The 14578-nt window shown below is 48.7% G+C and overlaps 1 protein-coding gene and 1 pseudogene across 3 annotated transcripts in view; one reads left to right on the forward strand and one right to left on the reverse strand.

Moving 5' to 3' along the window:
* frmd4a (FERM domain containing 4A) overlaps positions 1-14578 on the forward strand; it is an 810443-nt gene that overhangs the window by 56119 nt on the left and 739746 nt on the right. The window lies entirely within an intron of this gene.
* On the reverse strand, positions 11842-12080 carry LOC139279146 (U2 spliceosomal RNA; annotated as a pseudogene).

Here is a 14578-nt window from a genome sequence, read left to right on the forward strand (position 1 = left end):
ACTCGCTGTATAAAAATAAATATGGTTCTTTTATCTTAAAACTGTGTCCTCTGGTTATTGACCCTTCTACCAGTGGAAACATTTTCTCCTTATTTATTCTTATCAAAGCCCTTCATGATTTTGAAAACCTATCAAACCTTCTCTGCTCCAAGGAGAACAACCCCAGCTTCTCCAGTCTCTCCATGTCGCTGAAGACCCTCCTTATCCCCGGGACCAGTCTAGTAAATCTCCTCTGCACCCTCTCCAAGGCCTTTCTAAAGTGACTTAGAGATATTACTCTGGGCAAATGGTGAAAGAAATCTGCTGGTGGGCAGATGGGGGAACAAGGTTCCAGAGAGTGAGTGTTGTCGCTGTGCCCGGGGAAGGGTCGGAGTGACACGCCCTGATTGTACATCCCAAGCTCTGACCGTCGCGGTTCACGTTGGCTGGGGAGAGGAGGGTAACAGGCTCCAGCCCCGCTCCCTCCGAGCCACAAATCTCACAAACCACCCGGCCCCTGATAGGTTAGCTGGGCTATTCATGGCGTGTGTGTTTAAGACGCTCTGCACTAAGATTTGGTGAAGCGATTTATGAACCTGTTTTCTCGTGTGCTTTTCGTTTCTTTCCTGATTCCGCAGGCGACTTTGTGTCGAGTGGGCTGACCAATTGCAAATGGGGAAGTAATTAAGAGCTTTGGGCCAAGAAATTCGTCTCTGGCTGTTATACGTAGCGCCCGCTGCCGTCAACGCGACTGAACATAAGAATCAGGAGCAGGAGTCGGCCATTTGGTCCCTCGAGCCTGCTCCGCCATTCAATAAGATCATGGCTGAACTTCGACCTCAACTCCACTTTCCCACCCGATCCCCATATCCGTGGATTCCCCTCGAGTCCTTGAATATCATCATCATCATCGGCAGTCCCTCGGAATCGAGGAAGACTTGCTCCCACTCTAAAAGTGAGTTCTCAGGTGACTGAACAGTCCAATACAGGAATTACAGTCTCTGTCACAGGTGGGACAGACAGTGGTTGAAGGAAAGGGTGGGTGGGACTGGTTTGCCGCACGCTCCTTCCTCTGCCTGCGCTTGGTTTCTGCATGCTCTCGGTGACGAGACTCGAGGTGCTCAGCGCCCTCCCGGATGCACTTCCTCCACTTCGGGCGGTCTTTGGCCGGGGACTCCCAGCTGTCGATGGGGATGTTGCACTTTATCAGGGAGGCTTTGAGGGTGTCCCTGAAACGTTTCCTCTGCCCACCTTGAATATACTCAACGACTGAATATCAGGCGCTGTGTATAACAGGCCAAGACCAATTTCTGGGCCTTGATTTAGAATTTCCTTGGAACACTGATCTTTTAGCGATACAGGTGCAGTGCCTAAAATCCGGAAACCTCGTAACCGAGGCCGTTTCGGAATCCGGGCTTTTCCGGATTTTCGAGTTTTCTGATGTCACGAGTCCAGAAACACCCGAGCCCAGGTTCGGGTATTTCCGGATTTCGGAACGTCACGAAGGTGGGGCGTTCCCGCCGAGGAGGTGTTCGGGAGGGCCGACGAGGAGGCCCGAGGTCGGCAGGGTCGTCGGGCCCAGATTCCGGAACATTTTACGGATTCCGGAACTCCGGATTTTGGACGCTGCACCTGTATCAAAAATAAATGCTGATCGATGCTATTGAGCATAGTTTATTAAAAAATGGAGTTACATTGTACTTGGTGTTTGAAAGAAATGATTCAGTGCTGTGAGTGGGAATCGCAGGTTGAACGGGATAGAGGACGCTGTGTCTGTTCACTCAGCAAAGTTATCACATTGGAAGAAGTCAAGTGTCGACAATGAAGGCGGCATTTTCTATTGCCTCTCCGCATGGTAGCCCCTTCCTGTGTCACCCTTTTATCTGGGAGTTGCACCAGCCTTGGGGAGGTACAGCTGTGAATCCCCTGCTCGCCTGGTGTCTGTGTCTGTGATGGTGCCGGGGCTGGGGGTAGGTTCCGTGATTTCACTGCTATCATCATCATCATCATCACCATAGGCGGTCCCTCGTATCGAGGATGACTTGCTTCCACACCAAAAAGGGATGAGTTCACAGGTGTTTCAATGAAGGACCTAATATTCCAGATCCCGAACTACATCGTGAAGGGTGGAAGATGCCTGTGCGTGGATTTTTTTAACGTGGGGTGGCCGTTGCACACCAGCCACCACACGGGGTTTGACAGAGCGAGGTCTTGGTCCAGGGGCAAGGTTAACCAGGACGACTGGAGACCAGCTCTGCTGCACGGACCCAGTGCGCACACATATCGCACAGTGTGGGCTGGCCTCTCCTAGGGGACATAGTCTCAGAATAAGGGGCCGCCCATTTAAAACTGAGATGAGGAGGAATTTCTTCTCTGAGGGTTGTAAATCTCCCCAGAGAGCTGTGGAGGCTGGGTCATTTGAATATATATTTAAGGCGGAGATAGACAGATTTTTGAGCAATAAGGGAGTGAAGGGTTATAGGGAGCAGGTAGGGAAGTGGAGCTGAGTCCATGGTGCACATTGGTACCAACGACATAGGTAAAAAACGGGATGAGGTCCTACGAAACGAATTTAAGGAGCGAGGAGCTAAATTAAAAAGTAGGACCTCAAAAGTAGTAATCTCGGGATTGCTACCAGTGCCACGTGCTAGTCAGAGTAGGAATTGCAGGATAGCGCAGATGAATACGTGGCTTGAGCAGTGGTGCAGCAGGGAGGGATTCAAATTCCTGGGGCATTGGAACCGGTTCTGGGGGAGGTGGGACCAGTACAAACCGGACGGTCTGCACCTGGGCAGGACCGGAACCAATGTTCTAGGGGGAGTGTTTGCTCGTGCTGTTGGGGAGGAGTTAAACTAATATGACAGGGGGATGGGAACCAATGCAGGGAGACAGAGGGAAACAAAAAGGAGACAAAAGCAAAAGACAGAAAGGAGATGAGGAAAAGTGGAGGGCAGAGAAACCCAAGGCAAAGAACAAAAAGGGCCAATGTACAGCAAAATTCTAAAAGGACAAAGGGTGTTAAAAAAAACAAGCCTGAAGGCTTTGTGTCTTAATGCAAGGAGTATCCGTAATAAGGTGGATGAATTAACTGTGCAAATAGATGTTAACAAATATGATGTGATTGGGATTACAGAGGCGTGGCTCCAGGATGATCAGGGCTGGGAACTCCACATCCAGGGGTATTCAACATTCAGGAAAGATAGAATAAAAGGAAAAGGAGGTGGGGTAGCATTGCTGGTTAAGGAGGAGATTAATGCAATAGTTAAGAAGGACATTAGCTTGGATGATGTGGAATCTATATGGGTAGAGCTGCAGAACACCAAAGGGCAAAAAACGTTAGTGGGAGTTGTGTACAGACCTCCAAACAGTAGTAGTGATGTTGGGGAGGGCATCAAACAGGAAATTAGGAGTGCATGCAATAAAGGTGCAGCAGTTATAATGGGTGACTTTAATATGCACATAGATTGGGCTAATCAAACTGGAAGCAATACGGTGGAGGAGGATTTCCTGGTGTGCATAAGGGATGGTTTTCTAGACCAATATGTCGAGAGACCAATATGTCGAGGAACCAACTAGGGGGGAGGCCATCTTAGACTGGGTGTTGTGTAATGAGAGAGGATTAATTAGCAATCTCGTTGTGCGAAGCCCCTTGGGGAAGAGTGATATGGTGGAATTCTGCATTAGGATGGAGAATGAAACAGTTAATTCAGAGACCATGGTCCAGAACTTAAAGAAGGGTAACTTTAAAGGTATGAGGCGTGAATTGGCTAGGATAGATTGGCGAATGATACTTAAGGGGTTGACTGTGGATGGGCAATGGCAGACATTTAGAGACCGCATGGATGAACGACAACAATTGTACATTCCTGTCTGGCGTAAAAATAAAAAAGGGAAGGTAGCTCAACCGTGGCTATCAAGGGAAATCAGGGATAGTATTAAAGCCAAGGAAGTGGCATACAAATTGGCCAGAAATAGCAGCGAACTCGGGGACTGGGAGAAATTTAGAACTCAGCAGAGGAGGACAAAGGGTTTGATTAGGGCAGGGAAAATGGAGTACGAGAAGAAGCTTGCAGGGAACATTAAGACGGATTGCAAAAGTTTCTATAGATATGTAAAGAGAAAAAGGTTAGTAAAGACAAACGTAGGTCCCCTGCAGTCAGAATCAGGAGAAGTCATAACGGGGAACAGAGAAATGGCGGACCAATTGAACAAGTACTTTGGTTCGGTATTCACTAAGGAGCACACAAACAACCTTCCGGATATAAAAGGGGTCAGAGGGTCTAGTAAGGAGGAGGAACTGAGGGAAATCCTTATTAGTCGGGAAATTGTATTGGGGAAATTGATGGGATTGAAGGCCGATAAATCCCCAGGGCCTGATGGACTGCATCCCAGAGTACTTAAGGAGGTAGCCTTGGAAATAGCGGATGCATTGACAGTAATTTTCCAACACTCCATTGACTCTGGATCAGTTCCTATTGAGTGGAGGGTAGCCAATGTAACCCCACTTTTTAAAAAAGGAGGGAGAGAGAAAACGGAATTATCGACCAGTCAGCCTGACATCGGTAGTGGGTAAAATGATGGAATCAATTATTAAGGATGTCATAGCAGTGCATTTGGAAAGAGGTGACATGATAGGTCCAAGTCAGCATGGATTTGTGAAAGGGAAATCATGCTTGACAAATCTTCTGGAATTTTTTGAGGATATTTCCAGTAGAGTGGACAAGGGAGAACCAGTTGATGTGGTGTATTTGGACTTTCAGAAGCTTTCGACAAGGTCCCACACAAGAGATTAATGTGCAAAGTTAAAGCACATGGAATTGGGGGTAGTGTGCTGACATGGATTGAGAACTGGTTGTCAGACAGGAAGCAAAGAGTAGGAGTAATGGGGACTTTTCAGAATGGCAAGCAGTGACTAGTGGGGTACCACAAGGTTCTGTGCTGGGGCCCCAGCTGTTTACACTGTACATTAATGATTTAGACGAGGGGATTAAATGTAGTATCTCCAAATTTGCAGATGACACTAAGTTAGGTGGCAGTGTGAGCTGCGAGGAGGATGCTATGAGGCTGCAAAGCGACTTGGATAGGTTAGGTGAGTGGGCAAATGCATGATAGATGAAGTATAATGTGGATAAATGTGAGGTTATCCACTTTGGTGGTAAAAACAGAGAGACAGACTATTATCTGAATGGTGACAGATTAGGAAAAGGGGAGGTGCAACGAGACCTGGGTGTCATGGTACATCAGTCATTGAAGGTTGGCATGCAGGTACAGCAGGCGGTTAAGAAAGCAAATGGCATGTTGGCCTTCATAGCGAGGGGATTTGAGTACAGGGGCAGGGAGGTGTTGCTACAGTTGTACAGGGCCTTGGTGAGGCCACACCTGGAGTATTGTGTACAGTTTTGGTCTCCTAACCTGAGGAAGGACATTCTTGCTATTGAGGGAGTGCAGCGAAGATTCACCAGACTGATTCCCGGGATGGCGGGACTGACCTATCAAGAAAGACTGGATCAACTGGGCTTGTATTCACTGGAGTTCAGAAGAATGAGAGGGGACCTCATAGAAACGTTTAAAATTCTGATGGGTTTGGACAGGTTAGATGCAGGAAGAATGTTCCCAATGTTGGGGAAGTCCAGAACCAGGAGACACAGTCTAAGGATAAGGGGTAAGCCATTTAGGATCGAGATGAGGAGAAACTTCTTCACCCAGAGAGTTGTGAACCTGGAATTCTCTACTACAGAAAGTTGTTGAGGCCGATTCACTAAATATATTCAAAAAGAAGTTAGATGAAGTCCTTACTACTAGGGGGATCAGGGGTATGGCGAGAAAGCAGGAATGGGGTACTGAAGTTGCATGTTCAGCCATGAACTCATTGAATGGCGGTGCAGGCTAGAAGGACCAAATGGCCTACTCCTGCGCCTATTTTCTATGTTTCTATGATCGGATCAGCCATGATCGTATTAAATGGCGGAGCAGGCTCGAGGGGCCGTATGGCCGACTCCTGCTCCTATTTCTTATGTTGTTAACTTCTCAAATCCGGCTGTCCAAAAACCAGTCATTTTTGAGAAAATCCCATTTGATATTCAGTAAAATAAAACCCGGAATTATTGTCCAAAATACCAGCGGACCAGACTAGCAACTTTCGTAACCTCAGAGCGTCTCAAAGCGCTTTACAGCCAATGAAGTACTTTTGGAGTTTAGTCGCTGTTGTAATGTGGGAAAAGCAGTAACCAATCTGCGCACAGCAAGCTCCCACACACAGCAATGTGATAATGACCCAGATCATCTGTTTTAGTGATGTTGATTGAGGGATAAATATTGGCCGCAGGACACTGGGGATAACTCCCCTGCTCTTCTTCCAAATAGTGCCGTGGGATCTTTTACATCCACCTGAGAGACCAGGCGGGGCCTCGGTTTAATGTCTCATCTGAACGATGAGATAAAATCTTATTTTAGATAAAGTTAATACATGCCCATGAAACACATGTTATATTGTTAGCCGAGCCTTCTGCGACGTGGTCTATTGATGGAGGGGAGCTGGACATTACATGAGATGGCACAGTGCTAATGTCATTCTGCAGCCAATGAAACAACTCAAATATTATAGTTGGCAGAGAAATGAAAGCCGGTGCTCCAGTGTTACTCGAGAGAGGGTCAATAGACAGAATATTGGAGGATGCCACACCTACAGCGATGGGTTACTGTCGCCCTTGTGAGAAGATCAGAACTCGTGAACAATTGTCATTCTCGTTAACGTCTCCACTCTTAGAAGTGGGAAATATGAATGTGTTGTCACTGATTGCAAAATCCAATATTGTTGTATGTGTTTAAAAATACTTAGTTTGTAAATTCTTTTTTGATGTTTAGATTCAGAGATAGTTAAACATTTTAATCAGGAATTGCGGGGGTGGGGTGTGCAGGTGGCAGGGGAGGTGGGCTTGGGAGATTGTGGAATAGCAGTGGGGAGACAGATTGGGGGCGGAGGAGGTTAGGGGTTGAGTGGGGTGAGGGGAAGTTTTAAAAACATTTTTCCTGGGATGTGGGCGTCGCTGGCAAGGCCGGCATTTATTGCCCATCCCTAACTGCCCCTTGAGAAGGTGGTGGTGAGCCGCCTTCTTGAACCGCTGCAGTCCGTGTGGTGAAGGTGCTCCCACAGTGCTGTTAGGGAGGGAGTTCCAGGATTGTGACCCAGCGACGATGAAGGAACGGCCGATATATTTCCCAGTCAGGATGGTGTGTGACTGGGAGGGGAACGTGGAGGTGGTGGTGTTCCCATGCGCCTGCTGCCCTTGTCCTTCTAGGTGGTAGAGGCCGCGGGTTTGGGAGGTGCTGCCGAAGAAGCCTTGGCGAGTTGCTGGGTGTGGTGGTGGGGGGGGGTTGGGGCGCGGGGGGGGAGAGAGGAATGGGCCGGGGCTGTGTGGCTGTGGGGATCTGTATCTCCTGCACAGCCAGGAGCAGCAGGAATGTTGCTTCAGATACAGTTGCATCAATAGCATGTGATTTCCTTACCTGACTTTTGTCAGCACACCTGGAAGAGGTAGCCATAGAATCATAGAAATTTACAGCATAGAAGGAGGCCATTCGGCCCATCGTGTCCGTGCCGGCCGACAAAGAGCTACCCAGCCTAATCCCATTTTCCAGCTCTGGGTCCGTAGCCCTGTCGGTTACGGCACTTCAAGTGCACATCCAAGTGCTTTTTAAATGTGGTGAGGTTTCTGCCTCTACCACCCTTTCAGGCCGTGAGTTCCAGACCCCAATCAGAAATTTCCCCTCGTATCTCCTCTAAACCTCTTAACAATTACTTTAAATCTAAGTTCCCTGGTTATTGACCCCTCTGCTAAGGGAAACAGGTCCTTCCTATTCACTCTATCCAGGCCCCTCATAATTTTATACACCTCAATAAGGTCTCCCATCACCCTCCTCTGTTCCAAAGAAAACAACTCCAAAATTTCTAATCTTTCCTCGTAGCTGAAATTCTCCAGTCCAGGCACCATCCTGGTAAATGTCCCCTGTACCCTCTCTGGTGCAATCACATCTTTCCTGTAACAGTTGATGACAAAGCAGTATTGCCAGTCTGATAATAGCTTGTCTTGCCGACTCTCTCAATCTTGAATAGTTCATGCCATGGTTGAATTAGAAGAAGAAACAACAGTATATTAACAATAAAAGGACAAGCCTTTCCCTTCAGTTTAAAACAAGCACTCGACATCGGACCGTATCGGGACAGCCACCGTGCTCCTGTGAGATGGACAAGATCGCGAGCGACATCAACTTTCCCGTTCACAAAGACTTGAAAAACCCACCACAGAATGGCGCCGGCCACTCTGAGAAACAGCGGCCAGTATTCACATAGGTGCTCTCCGGAGGGTCGGAATCGTGGGACGGACACAACATAAAGACCCAACAGCTCCTCACTGACCTACCAGCAGAGGCCCCCAGCCTCGCCCTCCCTAATCGGCACGGGGCACAGGCGCTGCGCCCGCCTGCTCCACGGGGACGGTGAGGGATGGCCCGAAGTGCCAGACCCTGGAACACCTCACATCGATCGGCCCACTGAGATCTGTGGGTCCCAGACCCTGGAACACCTCACATCGACCGGCCCACTGAGATCTGTGGGTCCCAGACCCTGGAACACCTCACATCGACCGGCCCACTGAGATCTGTGGATCCCAGACCCTGGAACACCTCACATCGACCGGCCCACTGAGATCTGTGGATCCCAGACCCTGGAACACCTCACATCGACCGGCCCACTGAGATCTGTGGATCCCAGACCCTGGAACACCTCACATCGATCGGCCCACTGAGATCTGTGGGTCCCAGACCCTGGAACACCTCACATCGACCGGCCCACTGAGATCTGTGGCGGGGGGCACCTCATTTCTCCCCTCGGCATCTCAGGGGGCCGTCGAACGGAGAGCCAAACTAGACATCCCATAATAGGCTTTTCCCGTCATATGAAACAGAGGTGAATATAAAATCTCCATTTCAGGGCAGTCTTTGATGCAATGAGTGGATTACTGTTCTGCCTGTGCTCGTCGACAGGCTATTTATAAATTATTACTCCTTTTATTTCCCCAAAGGTAGCCCGATAGTTAACCACACATTTCAGTCAATTAATAACTCTCCCGGTATGCACTGCAGTAAGCGTTAATGTATTGCGTTACTCTGCCATTCAACCTCTCTGATTCCACTCCACCTTTCAGAAGTCGCACCACTTAGTCCCTTAGCAACGCCTCGATTTCAAAATTCTCATCCTTATTTTCAAATCCCTCCATGGCCCTCGCCCCCTCCCTATCTCTGTAATCCCCTCCAGCCCCCGAAATGTCTGTGCTCCTCTAATTCTGCCCTCTTGAGCATCCCTGATTATAATCACTCCACCATCGGTGGCCGTGCCTTCTGTTGCCTGGGCCCCAAGATCTGGAACTCCCTCCCTAAACCTCTCCGCCTCTCTACCTCTCTTTCCTCCTTCAAGACGCTTCTTAAAACCTCCCTCTTTGACCCACCTGCGCTAATTTCTATTTATGGGGCTCAGTGTCAAATTTTTAATCTCATGATACTCCTGTGAAGCACCCTGGGATGTTTCACTACGTTAAAGACGCTATATAAATACACGTTGTTTTCACTGAAGAGCACCTCATGATGTGAATGGCGCTCCGTGACTCAGTCACTAAGAGGTGGGAAAGGCTGCGAGTTTTGTCTCGGTGGTTGTTTCGTGTTACTCACTGTAAGATCGGGTGTACACATCGCTGTTTCATGCCCCCGAATCAACATATACACCACACTGCCCCCTCACACCCGGCTCCGACAGGCCATTTACAGATTTGCAATTCATGTCGTAATATTAAGAGTAATTGTGCAGTGAAAACCTCAAGGGGAGAAATTTGTCCGCTTCGCGCCTTCCCTTAGCGCTGGCGGGGGGGGCGGCGGTAATGGTGTCGCTAAGGGGTTAGCGACCGGGCGCGGTGAATGCAGCGACACCCGCGAACCTCAGCGGCGGTTTAGCGCCGGCGCTAACACTTACCGCCTGGGCCTCGAGCGCCTCGCAGAGCGTGATGTCCTAAAGCGCGCAGCGCCCCGTTACCGCCCCAGATGTGAAATTGCCCCCCCGCCCCCTGCTGTATCGCCGGGCGTCAACAACGGCAGCAAGAGGAGGCGTTGTGAACTCGGCCGGCCGCTGTGGGGGGGGGAAGCGCTAATTAAAGGGAATGGTTCTCGGGTCGGCCAAACTTTATTATTGGCACCAGTCTGCTGCCTGCTGAAAGTTTTCGATGTTTCACTGGTGCGCGATGTCCGAGCCCGCCGCTGTCTGAGAGTGTTTGGGGCTGCAATGGCAGTCGTGCAGGTCGCCTGGCAACACAGAGCCGGCCACAACTGGCTGGTGCAGCACCACTGGCCTGTCCCTTTAACCGAGGGAAGCAGCCGTTGCCCGTTACCAATGCGCTCCACGTTGCTCAGCGCTCTGCCGCTCTCGCCCCGCTCTCGGACTTTAGCGCCCGAGGGGAAGTGGTTAGCGCTTGATTTAGCGTTCCACTTCCCTCTCGGAGCGCTGAAGCTGAATTCCCCGGCAGGAGGCAATCATTAATGCCAAGTGCTACTTTTTCAAATTGGCCGTCACGTTTCCCACATTCCAACAGTGACTACACATCAAAAAGTACTTCGTTGGCTGTAAAGCGCTTTGAGACGTCCGGTGGTTGTGAAAGGCGCTATATAAATGCAAGCTCTTTCTTTCCAGTTCCCGCCCCCAAACCTTTTTAATATTCGAGCATCACTTTCTAAAGGCGCGTTATAAAACTGAGCAGGATCATATGGCTGACAGTGTGGGGGCCCTTTCATCGTTAATTCGATAAGGAGTCTTATATCCCCTCAACGGCTCTTGTTTGATGAGATTAGGTATATGTGTTTCTTTATCGAGAAAGGTTGACTCCCCAGTTGGTGGAATATGTTGCACGCACTGCCAGTTGGCAAGCTGTAATCCCTGGGAAAGCTCGGTAGCAGTGCTCATACACTGTGGACCTTTCATAACTCATTGTTTGATGTGGGCCCAATAAATAGCTGTGGTTCTGTGTCTTGTCAGCACACACTATTAACCAGAACATGCTGCTTTCCAGTGTCTTGCACAGTCCTTTTACAAAACACTGCTTTGGGGAGAGGTTACCCGGTGTATATTTAAAAAAAAGAGATAATAAATGAAGAGGAAAGGTGCATTACTTTCCTTTGAGGTGTCGGTCTCATTTTCCGACGATCGCAGACTCAGAGTTTTCCCGTGATTGATTCCCGTCACAGTGGCGCTCTCTCTCTCAGTGCTTTGCGTCTTTTTCTCTACATGTTGTTTTGTGCAGCAATTACCAGCAATTGTGGCCAAATTCAGCTGACACTGTGTGCTTCCACTGATCTCTCAAACCTTGTCATTCCCCCAAGCATTATTTCATGAATTGATGTTGTTCGTTCTTTTGTAAAAAGAAAATGACAAAATAAAATCGATTTATTCCTCTGGTGGGAGTGTTTTCTAACTATTTATTTATTTGATGGTGAGGAAAGTCACAGGCTGTGCACAAGCTAACACTTGGTGATAGAATCATTTTCATCATCATCATCATAGGCGGGCCCTCGAACGAGGATGACTTGCTTCCACAAGACTTCACAAATGTTTCGATGAAGGACCTGATGTTCCAGTCCTGAAGTCCAATTGAAGGGTGGAAGATCCCAGTGCGTGTATATCTTTAACGTGTGGTGACCCGTTTTTTTTTTTTTTTGAAATTCGTAGCCAATCGTTCCAATTCTTTGTCAAATCACAAACGCCAGAGATCACCTTGCACACGCCAAGGATCACTCTGCGCCAATGCTCTTAGCCAAAAGGCCTAGAGCTACTGCACCGTTCCTGGAAGTACTGCAATACCAGGTTCGTGCCATGGAGGTGGATGGGTCAGGTCCCCCACACACCTCCATGGAGGTGGATGGGTCAAGCCACCCCACCCACCTCCTGTTTCCAAAAAAGCAAGCATATACCTTCCTGATCCAGGGAGAACCACCCGGAGGTCATGGTGGCTACTCCCCTGTCAGGTCAGTTACGCATGATCTTAGCCAAAAGGCCGAGAAGCGACCCGTTACACACCAGCCACCACACGGGCTTGACAGAGCTCGGCCTTTATCCAGTGGCAAGGGTTAACCAGGACTGGAGAGGTTCTCTCACAGGTCGGTGTGGCCCACGATGTCATAGAATAGTACAGCACAGAAGGAGGCCATTCGGCCCATCGAGTTGGCGGCGGCTCTTTCGCAGAGCAATCCAGTCAGTCCCCCTCTTAAGAAATAGGAGCAGGAGTCGGCCATTCGGCCCCTCGAGCCTGCTCCGCCATTCAATGAGATCATGGCTGATCTGATCATGGACTCAGCTCCACTTCCCTGCTCGCTCCCCATAACCCTTCACTCCCTTATCGCTCAACAATCTGTCTATCTCCACCTTAAATATATTCAATGACCCAGCCTCCACAGCTCTCTGGGGCAGAGAATTCCACAGATTCACGACCCTCTGAGAGAAGAAATTCCTCCTCATTTCCGTTTTAAATGGGCGGCCCCTTATTCTGAAAATATGCCCCCTAGTTCTCGATTCCCCCACGAGGGGAATCATCCTCTCTGCATCTACCCTGTCAAGCCACCTCAGAATCTTATATGTTTCAATAAGATCATCTCTCATTCTTCTAAACTCCAACCTGCTCAACCTTTCTTCATAAGGCAACCCCCTTATCTCAGGCATCAACCGAGTGAACCTTCTCTGAACTGCCACCAATGCAAGTATATCCTTCCTTAAATACGGAGACCAAAACTGTACGTAGTACTCTAGGTGTGGCCTTACCAATACCCTGTACAGTTGTAGCAGGACTTCTCTGCTTTTATACTCTATCCCCCTTGCAATAAAGGCCAACATTCCATTTGCCTTCCTGATCACTTGCTGTACCTGCACACTAACTTTTTGTGTTTCATGCACAAGGATCCCCAGGTCCCTCTGTACTGCAGCATTCTGTAGTCTCTCCGTTTAAATAATATTTTGCATTTCTATTCTTCCGATCAAAGTGGATAACCTCACATTTTCCCACATTATACTCCATCCCTTTGCAGTCTCTTTGGGCTGGAAATTGGGTTTGAGGCTAATCAGGGTGCTAATGGCACCGGGAAATGGTTTGTGTTGGCAGCCACAGAATTCACCAGCTGGGCCCGGAGTGTGGGGCGTTGCACACGTCTCTCAGGGCGCTAGGCCGGCTGAGCAACGGGTAATCCCGGGCTACAGAGCCGGAATGGAGCGCCCCGAGAGAGGCCTCCCTATGAAGAAAAAAATCGTCCCAAAAAACACCAGAACCATTCCTTGCTCACCCCACATAAACATAAATTGCAAAAAGGAAAACAAAGGAAAACAGTCACACTGCCTTCCCAGGCAGTCCCAATAGGGGGCGCTACAGGGTCAGCGCCAAACAAACATCAAAGTGCAATCGACACCGGGAGCGTTGCACACCAGCCCGATACTGGTCATCCCCGCGGGCACTGGTAAACTGAATGTGCCAAGCGGCGCGAATGCCAGTGTTCATGGCTCCGAACCCCTTTAGCGCGCGCCTGTTCTGTCCCTTTCCAGGGGTGCTAAGTGACCAAATTTCTACCCCTTTGTGTCCTCACAACTTGCTTTCCCAGCCATCTTTGTATCATCAGCAAACTTGGCTACATTACACTCGGTCCCTTCATCCAAGTCATTAATATAGATTGTAAATAGTTGAGGCCCCAGCACCGATCCCTGCGGCACCCCACTAGTTACTGTTTGCCAACCCAAGAATGAACCATTTATCATGACTCTCTGTTTTCTGTTAGTTAGCCAATCCTCTATCCATGCTAATATATTACCCCCAATCTCGTGAAACTTTTATCTTGTGCAGTAACCTTTTATGTGGCACTTTATCGAATGCCTTCTGGAAATCCAAATACACCACATCCACTGGTTCCCCCTCATCACCCTGCTCGTTACATCCTCAAAGAACTCCAGCAAATTTGTCAAACATGATTTCCCTTTCATCAAACCATGCTGACTCTGCTTGATTGAATTATGGTTTTCTAAATGTCCCGCTACTGCTTCCTTAATAATGGACTCCAACATTTTCCCAACGACAGATGTCTGGCTAACTGGTCTATAGTTTCCTGCTTTCTGTCTCCCTCCTTTCTTGAATAGGGGCGTTACATTTGCGGTTTTCCAATCTGCTGGGACCTCTCCAGAATCCAGGAAATTTTGGTAATTACAACCAATGCATCCACCTCTTTTAAGATTCTGGACGCAGGCCATGAAGTGCAGGGGACTTGTAACCTTTAGTCCCATTCGTTTGCCTAGTATTTTTTCTCTCATGATAATGATGATTTAATTTCCTCCCTCTCTTTTCCCCCCCGATTATCCAATATTATTGGGATGCTTTTAATGTCTTCTACCATGAAGACCGATGCAAGATATTTGTTCAAAGTTTCTGCCATTTCCCTGTTCCCCATTATTAATTCCCCAGTCTCATCCTCTAAGGGGCCAACATTTACTTTAGCCACTCTCTTCCTTTTTATATAGCTATTAATCTACTCT

Source organism: Pristiophorus japonicus, chromosome 13 (assembly GCF_044704955.1).
Source record: "Pristiophorus japonicus isolate sPriJap1 chromosome 13, sPriJap1.hap1, whole genome shotgun sequence".
Lineage (NCBI taxonomy): Eukaryota > Metazoa > Chordata > Chondrichthyes > Pristiophoridae > Pristiophorus > Pristiophorus japonicus.